Source organism: Chenopodium album, chromosome 18 (assembly GCF_948465745.1).
Source record: "Chenopodium album chromosome 18, dcCheAlbu1.1, whole genome shotgun sequence".
NCBI classification, from domain to species: Eukaryota; Viridiplantae; Streptophyta; class Magnoliopsida; order Caryophyllales; family Amaranthaceae; genus Chenopodium; species Chenopodium album.
This window is the reverse complement of record NC_137851.1, coordinates 1,243,951-1,259,381: the sequence shown is the minus strand read 5'-3', so window position 1 is coordinate 1,259,381 and position 15,431 is coordinate 1,243,951. Positions and strand designations below refer to the sequence as shown.

The 15,431-nt window shown below is 35.7% G+C and overlaps 1 non-coding gene and 3 pseudogenes across 2 annotated transcripts; 1 reads left to right on the top strand and 3 right to left on the bottom strand.

Moving 5' to 3' along the window:
• Positions 1-332: 332 nt before the first annotated feature.
• Positions 333-1,782, bottom strand: LOC145592584 (2-hydroxyisoflavanone dehydratase pseudogene; annotated as a pseudogene).
• Positions 1,783-3,065: 1,283 nt separating this feature from the next.
• LOC145592582 (2-hydroxyisoflavanone dehydratase pseudogene) lies at positions 3,066-4,395 on the bottom strand (annotated as a pseudogene).
• A 1,157-nt stretch (positions 4,396-5,552) lies between these two features.
• Positions 5,553-5,625, bottom strand: TRNAR-CCG (transfer RNA arginine (anticodon CCG)). Its single transcript has one exon. It is a non-coding gene; the product is annotated as a tRNA-Arg (tRNA).
• A 6,591-nt stretch (positions 5,626-12,216) lies between these two features.
• LOC145591113 (putative clathrin assembly protein At4g32285 pseudogene) lies at positions 12,217-15,298 on the top strand (annotated as a pseudogene). Its single transcript, XR_014102247.1, has 2 exons — positions 12,217-12,609; positions 12,982-15,298. The product of XR_014102247.1 is annotated as a putative clathrin assembly protein At4g32285 pseudogene (transcript).
• Positions 15,299-15,431: the final 133 nt, after the last annotated feature.

Sequence of the window (15,431 nt, the reverse complement as noted above, 5' to 3'; positions counted from 1 at the left end):
AAGACCTAAACAAGACTGCTTAAGCCTTAAAGCTATAATTATGCTTTATGCATGCTTTGTGCCAAAAAAAGCAACCTTTCTTAATACTAAGTGATACTCACAGTTTATTTTAACACATGAAGCATGATCAAGTAAGTATTCATACTTCAAATATAGTAAGGGCATGTTCTCATTGACTGAAATGAGCTGAGCTAAACTGAATTGAATTTATTAGAGCTGAACTGAATATATTATGAGAGAAGAAAATTAGGAACTGAATTAAACTAATTAGAGCTAAAATGAATTTGATGAGAACAAGACCTAAGTTAAAATTCGAGCTTTCACAAAACCCCAAAAAGAAAAATCAAGCTTTCACATATTACTTTTAGTAAGCTCATTGACCTTGCGTGTAACATCTAATATAAGTAGACATTATAGTGTAATGTATTTGTTATAATTAACACACATTCAGGCCAACACAAGTACAGAACCTTTTTATTATTGAAGTGTCATTATTCATGACTTAGGTAGAGATTACGATCCCTTAATCAATGAAATTTGTTAATGCGATAATCTCATGACAAATATGCAAAGTAAAAAAAGTATACAATATGATGATTCCGATCCCAACGACAAAAGCTTCAATCAGTGTTGATAAAGGTTGACAAATCCTGAATTAATGTAGTTGTTGCTGGATCTTCAGGTTTCAGTATATGGAATACATGGGTTTCTCCCTTGGCCTCGATCCATCGGGCCTGACCCGCCCATTTGCTTGCCTTGACCCGTTTGTAGTACCATATCCCACGGCCCCGAAGCTCATCCACCTCGGCTGTGTACACCAACAACTTCTTACACCCAAGATGGAAAATGCTCGGGGCCCTGGGCCCAAATGGGTTAATGAACGCGTTATCAACTCCGCTTGTACAATTGTCACAAACATAAGACCATACTATATAATTGGTTGAAGATGCGATGCCTTTGGGTTCGAGTGGAACCCGTTTTGACCCAAGAAAATAAGGCATGGCTAAGAATAGACCGGTAAAGCGTAGGCCAGGGCTAAGCCCGGCCCGGAGTGCCAAGTTATGAGCTATAGTGCCCCCTGCACTGTCCCCTCCAACAAAGATATTCTGAAAATCTCCGTATTGGGCCAGCCACGGTTCATGACTAGGCCCAATACTAAACGACGCATGGGCTGCCACCCACACGAAAGCAGCCCATGCATCGTCAAAAGGGGCAGGTACTGTAAACTCCGGGTACAAGCGATAGTCTATGGCTATCGCAAGAACCCGGGCCTCAGCTGCGACCCTAGCCACGAAAACACTGTCACCAATGAAGAATGGGGAGCCAATGCAGAAGGCTCCCCCATGGAAGTATATAAGAATAGGGAGTTTTCGGGCCGGGTCAGGATGGGCTGGAAGAAAAACTCGAGCCCCGAGATCTCGGTAGGAAGAAGAGGAGAAGGTGATGTCTTTGGATTGCACATGAGTATCATTAGGAGGGGGGACAATGGAGGGTGGGGAGGTAGTATTGTATCTCAAAACGGTGCCGTTGCGATAATCAATAATGTAAGGCTGAAGTATGATTGGAGATTGAGTAGCCTCAGATGTAGAAAGCAGTAGGTTTACTAAGAGGAAGAAGAGAGTGAAGAGATGATGGTTTTGTGTAAGTAAGGCCATTGTTGTGTAGGAGTGTTTTGATTGTATTTGTGAGTGGAGAAAGATTTTTAAAGTTGGAGATAAGGTAGGAAGAAATGGGCACTATATTGTTTCTTAGAAATGGGAATTGGAAGATATGAGCACTTGGAAGTAACTGTCAATGTTGACAATAGTTATTCGATAACTATATTATACATTTAACTTTTAGGCTGCTCGATTTGTACTCAAACTATATTACTTTTATACTTTCAAAAAATAAAGAAAAAAACTGTACTTTTATAGTTTTATTATGAATATTATAGCTTGAGTTTCCTATGTACATTTCTTGCAAGAATTGTCGATATTAAAAGTTAATTGGATAATTATACATTTTACGAGTAGCTATTTTCAAGCCTCCCCTTCATCACCCTTATGCCAAGACTTATAAAGCTATTTCCTTCGTTTCATTTTAGTTGACATGTTTCTTTAGTCATGTTTGCCAATGCACAAATTCAACCTTTAATATTTCTAATTATCGATAAGCAAAAATTCTAAAAAGTTGATATTTTGAAAATATATACCGTGATGAATTTAAGAAGATCTCACATGACTATATTTTTCATTACGTATAAATCACAAAATACGGTCAAAAGAAAGTGTGTGAATAGTGCTAAAGTCAAAACGTGTCAACTAATAAAAAACGGAAGAAGTATTAACTAATGATGAGTGATTCACTACTTCGTAAAATCACCTTTATGTCAAGACCTATAAGAGTTACCTTGTAGCAAGTAACAATATAATTGTGGAATAAATATCAACTTAAAGATTGAATAATCTAAAGGATTTAATTGTGTGCTTAAATGACAACAAATCCCAAATACAAAGCTAGAAACTATCAAGGTCCAAGTTCATTTTGGCCCAAATTCTAAAATATTAAATGAAGTTCAAAGTTGTTATTGTGTAACATGGGTCAAAAGCCCACTCAAGTCAAAGGCCAAAAGGTCCTCATTTTTTGATAAGTTGCTCATATAGTCATTTGTCATTTATAATCTTTCGAAAAAGATGCTTCGTGTCTAAAGTACAAGACACTTCAAAACAAACAAAAAAGGAAAAAACCTGAAAAGTGGGGAAAATTAGAAGAGCCAAGAAACAAAGAGGCAAGGCCACTAAAGAAATTAAGGTTGAACACCAAAAACAAGACTGTCTAAAACCTTTGAATATCAGCCTTTAACTATGCATTATTGTGCCAACAACAAGCAACCTTTCAACCAACTAATCAAGTTAGAGTAACACTCTCGATATCTCACTTATCACGCATTACTCCCTCCGTTTTTATATTAGACGGCCATAATTCCATAAAATAATACTCGTACTCTCTACTTCGTATGCAAAATGTTCTAATCTATATTCTTCCAAATTCCCAACACGTAAACGCACATTAGTTACACAAGACAACACTATATATAGCTTTCAATTTGAGGTTATCTAAAACCAGCCAGGTAACCAACAATAACTCTTTGAAGTGTTTCGCAACTTTAATAATATACGAACTTTGTCGACAAGATGTTATCAATGCAATATGGCTGTTTATATAAAAAAGTTTTTCCGTACATAATTTGATCACCAAGACAAAAACCTCAATTAGAATTAACAAATGCTGATAAATCCCGAATCAATTTAGTTGTTGCTGGATCATCTGGTTTCGATATATGGAAAATATGAGACTGTCCCTTGGCCTCGATCCATCGGGCTTGACCCGGCCATCGACTAGTCTTAACCCGTTTGTAGTACCATATCGCACGGCCCCGAAGCTCGTCCACCTCGGCTGTGTAAACCAACAGCTTCTTACAGCCAAGGTGGGCAATGATCGGGGCCCCGCGCCCAAACGGGTTAATGAACTTGTTATTAACCCCGCCTTTGCAATGATTGCATACATAAGGCCATACTTTATAATTAGGCGAAAATGGGAACCATTTGGGCTCGAGCGGAACCCGTTTAGACCCGAGGAAGTAAGGCATGGCCAAGAACAGACCCGCAAGGTGTGGCCCGTGGCCCATCCCGACCCGAACCGCTAAATTGTGAGCTATTGTAGCACCTGAGCTATCCCCTCCCGCGAAGATCCTTCCGAGATCCCCATACTGGGCCACCCACGGGTCATGCCCGGGCCCGGCACGAGACGCATGGGCTGCCACCCACTCGAGGGCAGCCCATGCGTCTTCCAAAGGCGCGGGAACCGTGAAGTCCGGGTACAAGCGATAATCGACAGCAATCGCAATAACCCGGGCCTCGGCCGCGACCTTTGCCACGTAATGACTATCACCCCAACCGAAGGCGGAGCCAATGCAGAAGGCTCCCCCATGGAAGTAAAGAAGAACAGGAAGCTTCCGGTTCGGGTCGGGTCGGGCCGGAAGAAAAACCCGGGCCCGAAGATTGTGATATGAAGGTGAAGGAATGACGATATCTTTGGATTGAACTTGAGAATCAATAGGAGGAGGAACAAAAGATGCCGGGCCGTTGTAGTATTTTGTAACGGTGCCATTTCGATAATCGATAATATAAGGTTGGATCACAATTGGGGATTTAGAAGTGTTTTTGGCACAAATATGAGAAATTTGAGCAAGAATTAGTACTGAGAAAAAGGAGAAAGAAAGAAGAAGATGGTTTTTAGCCATCTTTTTCAAGTGTGTTTGAGAGTGAAAGGAGTTAGATTTGGAGAGATGAAGTAGGAAGAAATAATGAGGATTTGTTTGCTTAATTTAAGGGAGGAAGAAATGGGCACTTGGCAAAGATTGAAAAAATGGATGTATTTTAAGTTTGGAGTGTACGGGTACCCACATCTCATGTTAATACATGTCACATCTTTTATAAGGGACAAACATAATCACGGTGGAATTGTCGGGGTTGATGCACCCTCCATTAATTGAGCTTAATTGTAATAACGTGAAATTATTTGTGTTGTTATGTTACTCTGTATTAACTAATGTACTACTCGTATTTGTAATTTAAGCGAGATCGGATAATGCTCGGGGTTATTGCACATTTTCCAGTTAATGAAATGCAAAAATAATATTGAGTATTAAAAATTAAATTACGATGAACAATGATTTAAACTTTTTTATATCGTTAAGATATTTTAAATGGAAAGAGCTAAAATACTTTTGCAAGTAAAACTTTTACTTTCAATGTTTTGTATTAAACTCTTAGGATTGCCTCAAAAAAAAAAAAAAAAAAAAAAAAAAAAAAAAAAAAACCCTTAGGAATTAGGATATCTAAAACATGTTAGAATTTATAGAAATATACGATGAGATGATGGAGGTAGTATTATGGAGTAATAGTCAAGTACTCAAATGTATACAACGAGATAGTGTGCAATTAGGGGGTGTTTGATTAGTGTATGTTTTGAATTGAAAATGAATTCGATTAAACCGATAGCGTTACTGTGTGTTTGTTTTGAAGGCATGGTAATAATTACCATTATCTAAGGGTAATAGTTACCCCTTTGTTACTTCTCAAAAACTTGGGGTAACAAATACATTTACCCTCCTCTTAACAAATACCCTTTTATGGTTAAACCAAACAAATGAAAAGGTAATAGCTAAATGATTCTTTTCCCACCTCTTATTTGTTTCCTTTCTATTCCATTTCCATTTTCCGAACCAAACGTCCCCATAGTGTAATTAAAGGTGACTCTTAACAATCACCCATAATTATAAGTTTTTAGAAAAGAGGTATTTGTTTTTTTTTTTTTTTTTTTTAACAAGAAAAGAGTTAATTAACGAAAAGATTGAACTTTAAAAAACGTTTACGGTAGGAGGTAGTCAAATACTCAAATGTGTACAATGAGATACGAGTAGTGTGCAATTAGTCTAAAATTGTAAATAGAGGTTACTCTTAATAGCAAAAGAAAAGAGGTAATTGATGAAAAGATTGAACTTTAAGCGATCACGGTGGGACTCGAACCCACAATCTCCCGCTCCGGAGGCGAGCGCCTTATCCATTAGGCCACGCGATCTTCCTCTGTTAATTAGTTCCGATTCAAGTTATAATAATAGGTATACTTTTTTATGTTTTATTTTATTTTAATTTGTAGTGGGATTCCCTTGCCAATCTTTCTTTACAAAGTATTCCATTTGTGTATATATCACATCAATAATTAGAGCATTTTTTTGAAATTATATAATAACTCCAATCTATAAAATTAATTAGAGATTTAGAGATATGGTTTTTCTACCATCTATCACACTCAACATATTCTACATCTAATCATAATCGTGGTAATCTCATGCCTTTTCTATAGAATAGTTAGAGTATCGTCAAAAATAGCTAATTTATCTCAAATATGTAAATTACCATCTATGCAAATATCACATTAATAATTAGACGAATATCTCAAATCATATTACCTTCCACCTCTTATTCACTTTAATTTTGGATTGTTTGGTCGCTCGTAAAAATATGTACCTTTTGAATTCACTACTTTTTGAATTCATTTCTACATATCGTACCATTATTGGTTTCTTTTATATTGTAATGAACTATTGACTTTTGTCCATTTGGCAATTTTCTTTGAGTTAAGTATAATATAGGGACCTCACTTTTCTATTTTTTCACCATTAAGGACCTCCAACTTTTTTTTTCACCTTTAAGGACCTGTGGTTAATTTTCCGGTAACTTTAACTCACCTGAGCTTCACCTAAAAACTTAAGTCCTTCTGTAACACCCCGTATTTTCGAACTATTACTTTATGTGTGTTTCAACCTGTAAAACCTAATTTGTAATTTAAATCTCAATTTCTAAATTAAAATGTTAATTTAATTATTAAGATCGTTCTTTATTTTAAAGGTCATCCCAACCTTTTGAGACTCTAATTATAGTATTTTGACTTAACGTTTGAAAGTTATTATTTTAAAAAGGTTCTATATTTGAGTTTTAATCATTTCAAATGTATTTGACTTGTCTGAATTGATATTAGCCTTACAGGGTGATTCCTTAAGCTTAAGCATCAATTTAGTAAGTGCTACTAAATTATATGTAATTTTAATATCTAATCTATTGCGATTGATGCGGGTCATCATGGGTGATTCCTTGACTAAAGTACCAATCTAATAGGTATAAAATGATTTTGGAGTTTTAAAAACGTTTTACATGCAATCATATCAATATCGATAAATTAAGTTGTATTGGGTGATTCCGTGAACTCGTTTATCAAATTGGTACTGTATTGTTTATAAAGTATTCTTTAATTCTTTTATTTATAAAACTCATTACAATGTCCTTTAATTATTTAGGTCATTATAAATGAATAATATTGTTGGTTTCGCATTTCATCTTTTATGTCGCTTTTCGTTACATATGAACTATATATATATATTTTCTGTATTGTAATTTAAATTATTATTTTCACTATTATTGTTGATATTATTGAGATATCAATATTATAATCTATATTGTTGTTTTTAAACGCGTTTTAAAATGCCTTCCGCTACATTCCTTTTCTAGTCTAGTTTCGAGCCAACTAGCATTTATCTATGGGTCGGGTTTTTCCCTTAAAACTTTCATGAATAAATAGATTAAGATAAGTAGCTTTCCTAATCTCATTCTTAAGCCTAAATTAATCATTCAATCAAGCCCATAAGTGTAGCTTAAGTTAGGGTTATATGAACCAAATTTCTCTCCCTTTTCACGGCAGCCTTAAGGCTAATTATTTATCAGTTTGTAAAGCCTAAACTCCCTAATTACTCATTTAATAAAACCCCCTTTACTCCTCTTTAAGTGGCTGTCCAAGACCCTTCTTCTTCCTCTCTTTTAAACGTACAAAACAAGATGATTGAGCGTTCTTTTCGCTGCTTGCATCTCATCTGTTTCTCTCCTTCTTTCCCTCAAAATTTTTGTGTGATCTCAAGGCTCAAACATGGTGATTTTCGTGGTTAACTTGCTGCTGCTTTTCCTCTCAAATTCGAGCACTCAATTGTACTCAAGAACATCAAGACAAAGGGGTGAATGGAGCTTCGTTTGGGGCGTTTTGATGAGCAACCCTTGCTGCACTTTAATCTGATTTTTATCGCCTTCATATAAGAGGTAACTAGCACTATTCCAAGCTTTAGAAATCATGGCTAGGATAGGTTAAGGCTAGGTGCAAATTAGAGTTGTTTAGATTAGAAATTCGTTGTAATTCAAGGTGCTAGAATTTCATGTTTGTTTGCTGTTTGTGCGTGAGAAATGAGGGTATTTTATTCATGTTTTATTTCTGGTTTTTATGCTAGATAATCATGCCTTGAATTGGTAAATATATTGAGACTTGTTTCCATAAATTGGTATTTGTTTTTGGTGGGTTTTAAGCATGATATGTACACTATGTCTCACAAAATTGCTGCTGTAATTTCTGTCTTTGAGCATTGCGTTTTCAGCCTTATTTTCCCTTGATTTGGTTTGTTTTTGTGCCTTATATGGTATAGCATCATGTTAGGTTTATTCCTAAATTAATTTATCATGTTTTTAAGTTTGAATGAGATTATTTGGTCAAGTGTGAGCATAGGTGCTGCTGCCATTCAGTTGGGGAGGAGTATGATTTGAGTGTGTTTAAGTAATGTATTGCCTAATTTTTATGCCAAATCTTTTGCCTATCATGGCCCATTATGTTTCTAGAGTATGTATGTTAATGGGCTAAGGTTAATTATGGATTTAAGGTTGGTTTTGGGTGGATTTGTTGTGCAAGATGCTGCTGAAATTCTTGTTAGGGGCTGCTGCCTTTTCATGTTGTTTACACCATGTTAAAGTCATGAATTTAAGCTTATCTTGTATGTATATATTGCCTAATATAAGGATTAATATGTCATAGTTTTATTTTATCATTTTAGCATTGTTTGAGTGTGTTTATAAAGTGTAACGAAGTGGTATGTTTGCTGCCATTTTTGGTTATTAAATAAGTTGTCGACGTCGTTGTGCTTTAAAGAAGAATAACATTGTTTTTAGCACCGCTTCGCCAAGGGTTGTGTACGGAGTGTATTGTGATAATTTACCATGATTAGCTTCGTACCCAAATCCAGACAATAAGAGTGACACCTTGTTACGATTTATAAATATTTTTTTTGTATACTTTGAAGAATTTTGAAGTTAAACTCTTTTGAAGAATTTTTGTTGAAATTTGGTCTTAGAAGTAAAAACTTGCAGTGTTTTAAATTAGGGTTGATGATCCCTAAGTTTGTTTGGATGATTTTTTTTGAAGAATTATTTTTACTGTTTTATATGATTCGTGAGTGTAAGACAACCGTTGGGCTGCGGAATTCAATGGTTGGAACATGCCAACATCTTGGGCTGCGGAATTCGAGATGTAATTTTCTAGGTTAATTGTTGTCGTCCGGAACTACTCAGGCTGCGGAATTCGAGTAGGAAAACTGGGAGTTTGGCCATTCTCAGACGCAGACGGCTGCGGAATCGTCTGTAGGTTCGCCCTGACAAACCTTTGATGGTGGGCTGCGGATTTCACCGGCGTTCATATTTTATATGCTTGCCTCACTATGGATCAGTTTTCGAAAAGTTAAAATCCTCTATTTCAAAATTATTACACTTTTGAGAAGGTCTTAGTCATGAATTTTTCTTAATCTTTTTAAAGAATCTTTAAAAAGTGTTAATTATTGTTTTTATGAGTTTATTGATGTGTTTTGGGTGTTATTTATTCTTACGCTGTAATTATGTGGCAATATATTTTACTTTGTTCAAAATACATATTCGTTATATTTTTTGTATTGTAATCATGTTGCATGTTTTGACTGGTATTTCTATCTATGTGTCTTATCATGTTTATCTTGTCTATATTATGAAGCTGTTTGACATGTATATATGTTGTATTATTTATATGTATGCTTCTATGCTTTATACTATGCTTAGCTTTGTGTTTCTACAAGTTTTGGGAGAACTGCTAGTTACTCCCCACTGATTGTGGAACCTAAATGTTAATTGCAGGTGAACAGTAGCGTTTGTTGAGTCTGGGGCTGAGAGCAGAGTGTTTAGTTTGTTCCCTAGTAGCTTTATCGACTATCTTTTGATGTCTTTACCTCTCTTTATGAGATAGTCGAATTTGAGGTTGTTCTGCCTCGTTGAAAGTTTTTTTTGTTCATTTGGGATTTCTTTCTCTTTATTATTTTTTTTATTTATTAATTTTTGTTATTTATTTATTCCCTTTAGTTTTTCGTAACCTTTAGAGTGACATCACCGTCTCGAGGTTATTTCCGCTAACGTCTCGCCTTCTGTTTTAGACGGGGTGTTACACCTTCATTTCCAAATGTTGAGTCCTTCAGGGCGTTATTACTGCAACACTTTCTACTATAATGATTAGTTCTAATTAGGGTTGTACAGAGTGCGGTTTAGACCGCACCAAACCGCAATTTTGAGGTTTGGTTGCGGTTTGCGGTTTAAAAATTGTGGTGCGGTTTTTAAAAATGACTAAATAGCGGTTTGCGATTTGGTGCGGTTTCCAAAAATATTGAGACCAAACCGCACTTTAATGCGATTTGCGATTTTTATACTATATTTTCAATAGAATTATATAAAAGAACTAAAATATATGAGCTAATCTTTAACTATTAGTTAATTAAAGGTTAATAAAAAGAGTTTAATATTTGAATTATAAACTAATAATTATAAAATAAAATAAAAGTTTTGTTTTAAAAAGAATAATTAAAATTTTAATAAAATACGGTTAAACCGCACCGCACCAAACCGCATTTTGCGGTACGGTTTGGTGCGGTTTTTTTAAAAGTGCGGTTTGGAGCGGTTTTTTTAAAAGTGCGGTTTGGAGCGGTTTGAAAAAATTACAAACCGCACTTTTGCGGTTTAGTGCGGTTTATGATCCAAACCGCACCGCGAACACCCCTAGTTATAATCTTCCCAATTCCCACATGAGTTTGGTGCATCAAATTCGATTCAACACAAGTTCTACCAACAATATAATTCTATTACATGCAAAAGAAAATAAAGCAAATATTATTTCCTATCTAAAATCACAATAATATAAATGATAAATTACCGTTTAATCTTATGAATCAAAGGGTTCTTGTTCAACCGAAATTTAATATGCCAATAGTCTCCAAATCCTCCTCCTAAATCACATCTTCACTTTCCCCTCCCAAATACTTCTGAACCTCCATTAATGTCTGCTTCTAAATCAAACTCAAGCTCTTATCCTAAAAAATGGCGGCTCTCGAACCTTGAATACTCGAAAAACCCCCTCTTCTCACCATCATAGATCAAATTAGCATCAATACCCTTAAATTCCAAATAATTATTCACTCTAGTTTTCAACAACAAATCAATTGCAATTAGTACAAAACAAAACCTATGACCCAAAGCTTCTAGAATACAGTATGAAAAATGAATAAAACATAGGGGTAACTTAATTCAAAACAATGAGTGTGCTTCCCCATGACACATTAGCTACGTAATTATGGTTTTATGTTAGCTAACCAAAGCTTAACTCAGCTTAACTCAACGTGAGCTAACTGATGTTAATCACCACCGAAAAGTAAATGTTAGGTCCTTAAAGGTGAAAAAAAAAGTGAGAGGTTCTTAAAAGTGAAAAAAAATGAAAAAGTGAGGTCCTTATATTATACTTAACTCATTTTCTTTTTATCAATTTGTAAATTTGTTAGTTTAATATCTAGTTCAATAATGTGTATTTTTACAACACAAAGCCTGTTTATTCCTTTTTTCGATCAATATCCACCTAGAACTATGCACTAGCAATCGACCTTACCATCAAGAATATGAGGAGTAATGGGTTGTCAAATGCTAATTTCAAAACAGAATTCACTTTAATAATTGCTTAGTTCTTAATAGATATAAAAGGGGTTTTTGGTTTTTTTTTTTTTTGGAAACAGTTCTTAACAGTCAATAGATAGTTTGTTTTGTTTGAATGTATGGAGTACCATCTTAATATAGTAAAATCTTAACCACAATTTATGTTATTAACTTTGAAATATACTAATTAAGCAATAAACCCATGCAAACTCATATATTTAATTCATATGTCTCATATGTAGTTTATTATACGGAGTATTAGCTTTTTATAAAATAAATAACATAAAATTAAATATATAATTGATAAAATACATTGAAAAGCTGTAAAAGTAACCAAATGAGGCGACTAATAAGGAACATGAGGAATATAACAAACTCTAAAATATTAGATGTCGGTATTATTATAATGAAATTAGATCTTAAGTACTCCGTATCATTTCACTCAAGTTTAAAGACGTTAATCAACTAAACTAACTAAAGTATCAACTATGAAGTAGCTAAACATCCAATAAACTAGTCCAAATTTATTAATAAACTTCTAATAGAATTTTAAACCTTAATCAATAACCTTTATACTCGTATTTTTTTTTTTTTTTTTTTGTTTGTCAAAATAACCTTTAATTTCATATTGTAATCCAAAAAAGCAGGCGAAAACTCTAGAAAAAGAAAACCCAAAAAAAAAAAAAAAAAAAGCGCGTAAAAGACAGACACACTCCAACTCTCCGACACAGTTTAATTATAGATCTCAATTAAAATCAACGGCTATTATTCAACCTCCCCCCCAATTTTCCATCTCATCATCTTAACTTGACATACACCGTCTTCTATCTCTTTCTTTTTTCTGTAATAATCTTTCTTTTTTTCTCTCTCCTCATTTCTCTGAGCTTTCAGAACTCAGAAAATCCAAACTAAAATAAACCCAGATTTTCTCGTTTAAAAATAAACAAAACCCATTAATTAAAATTAAAAATCCATGGAGAATTGAATAAATTTAGGTTTTCCCCTCATTTATCGCAGCTGAAATAAATCGGGTTTTGTGAGAAAAAAGGGGAAGAGAAAATATAGGGTGATTTTGGAGAGAGAAAATTAGAAAGAGAGGATCGAGTTTGGATCCGGTTCAAGGTTATTCCAAGAGTCCATTTTTGTCTCTGTTAGTCAACGGATCCGACGTCGTTTCTTCAGATCGGTGATTATTTCGTCGGTATGTTTTCAATTTTTCATTTTTGTTTTTTTTTGGGTTGGATTTTTCTCTGTTTTTTTTTTATTTATTTATTTATTTAGTTTTTACTTCATTTAATATGAATTGATGATTAATTAGATACGAAGAAACTAATTGGAATTTATTGGGTTTTTTTATATAAGTTGATTGAATCTAATATAATGACATTTAATGTGATTAATCTTACTCTTGATGAATTTGATGATTATGTTATGTGTGGCAAGTTAATTGTATATAATTAGAGGGGTAAAGTTTTAAAATTTTGTTGTCTAATTATGATTAATGAAATGGGGGTGATTAATTTTGTGTTATGAGTTCATTATTTGGAAAATTCAATGATTTTGTTGTTGTTAGGTCATAATAATTTGATCTGAAGAAAAGGGTCATTTGGCTGAGAAGAGATAGAAATGGCTCTTAGAAAGGCAGTAGGGCAGCTGAAGGACCAAACGAGTATTGGTCTGGCGAAGGTGTCCAGTGATATGGCGCCGGAGCTTGAGGTTGCCATTGTTAAGGCGACGAGTCACGAAAATGATCCGGCTGATGAGAAGTATGTTAGGAGGATTTTGACTTTTACGTCGTATAATCGAATGTATGTGAATGCCTGTATAACATCTATCTCTAGGAGGCTTGGGAAGACCAAGGATTGGGTTGTGGCATTGAAGGCGTTAATGTTGGTTCATAGGCTGATGAATGATGGGGATCCTGTTTTCCAACAGGAGATCTTGTATGCGACTCGAAGGGGGACTAGGTTGTTGAATATGTCGGATTTTAGAGATGAAGCTCACTCTAATTCGTGGGATCATTCTGCTTTTGTGAGGACTTTTGCTTTGTATTTGGATCAGAGGTTGGAATTGGTATTGTTTGAGAGGAAGCAAGGTGGTAAGGAGATCAATGGAGGGGGTAGTGGTCATGGTGGTGAGATTGTTAGGTATGAGCCAAGGGATGATAAATTCAGGTCCCCACCGAGTCGATATGATTATGATTATGGAGAATTTAAAGATGAACCTAGGATGAGGAGGACTAGGTCCTTTGGGGATGTTGGTGAAGCAAATGGTCGAGAGGAAGACAAGGCTGTCACTCCATTGAGGGAATGGAAGCCTGAGAGGATTTTTGCAAAGATGAGTCATCTGCAGAGGCTGTTGGATCGTTTCTTAGCATGTCGGCCTACTGGAATGGCAAAGAATAGCAGGATGATACTCGTTGCCTTATACCCCGTTGTGAGGGAAAGCTTCAAGCTGTATGCTGATATATGTGAGGTTCTTGCTGTTTTGCTTGACAAATTCTTTGATATGGAGAATGCAGATTGTGTGAAGGCTTTTGAAGCTTATGCTAGTGCTGCAAAGCAGATAGATGAGCTTGTGGCTTTTTACAACTGGTGCAAAGACACTGGTGTTGCAAGGTCATCAGAGTTTCCGGAAGTGCAAAAAATCACTGATAAACTCCTTGAAACCTTAGAGGAGTTTGTGAGGGACAGAACTAAGAGGCCAAAGAGTCCCGAGAGAAAACCAGAACCTGAACCAGAACCCAAAGAGGAGGAACCAGTGCCTGATATGAATGAAATTAAAGCATTACCTGCACCAGAGGAGCCCGCTCCACCACCCCCACCAGCACCAGAACCTGAACCAAAGCCACAGGTGACTGGGGACTTGGTTGATCTAAGAGAAGAGGGAGAAAGTGCAGATTCTCAGGGTAATAAGTTTGCATTAGCTTTGTTTGCCGGAGCTGCTGAAAATGGGAATGGATCATGGCAAGCATTCGATAATAAAGAGGGGATAACCTCTGCGTGGCAAACTCCAGCTGCTGAACCAGGGAAGGCAGATTGGGAGCTGGCTTTGGTTGAAACAGCCAGCAATCTCACTCACCAGAAAGCAGCTATGGGTGGTGGATTAGATCCCTTACTTTTGAATGGCATGTATGATTCAGGAGTTGTGAGGCAACATGTGACAGCTACCCAGATGAGTGGAAGTGCTAGTAGTGTTGCAGCGCCTGGAAAATCCGCAACACCAGTTTTGGCTCTCCCTGCTCCAGATGGTTCAGTTCAAACAGTTGGTGGAGACCCGTTTGCTGCTTCTTTGAGTGTTGCACCCCCTGCATATGTACAAATGGCTGACATGGAGAAGAAACAGCACTTGCTTGTGCAAGAGCAGGTTGTGTGGCAACAATATGCCAACAGTGGTATGCACGGCCAAGCTACTTTGGCTAAAATAGGAGGGCCTGCCTATTATACACCCGGATCCAACTCAATGATGCCCGCTGTTAATCCAATGATGCCCGCTGTTAATCCAATGATGCCATATGGTCAATATGGAATGCCGCCACCCAATGGCTATTACTACAACCCCATCTGATTTTTGTGCCCATATATGTGTAGCTGACCTTTTTCTTTTCCTTTTGTTTGTTTTTTAATTTTTTTTTTTGTGATCCCGATGTTCATTGTATCACTTGTTTGTGATTATATGTTCACTTCTTCTCCATGGATAAGAGTCGTATGGAAACAAGAGAGTAACGGAGCAGAATGATTCGTGATTCGGTAAAGTTGATTCCGGGAGGGGCATTGTCTTGTAGTATTGCACCTCTGATTTGTACTATTAATTTTTTTTTCTTGAACGTATAATACGTGTGAACAACACTATTTTCATCGAGTCTTAGAGTGATAAAATTTTTCCTCATTTCATCTTGTATCCTCCTTGTTGAGCAATGTAAAAACTTGTGTCATAACTTACATGTTGATCAATTGTAATGCATGAAGCTTAGCGGATGGTAAATTTGTTCAAGTAGAATGTCTCAATTCCTGAAAGATGAAA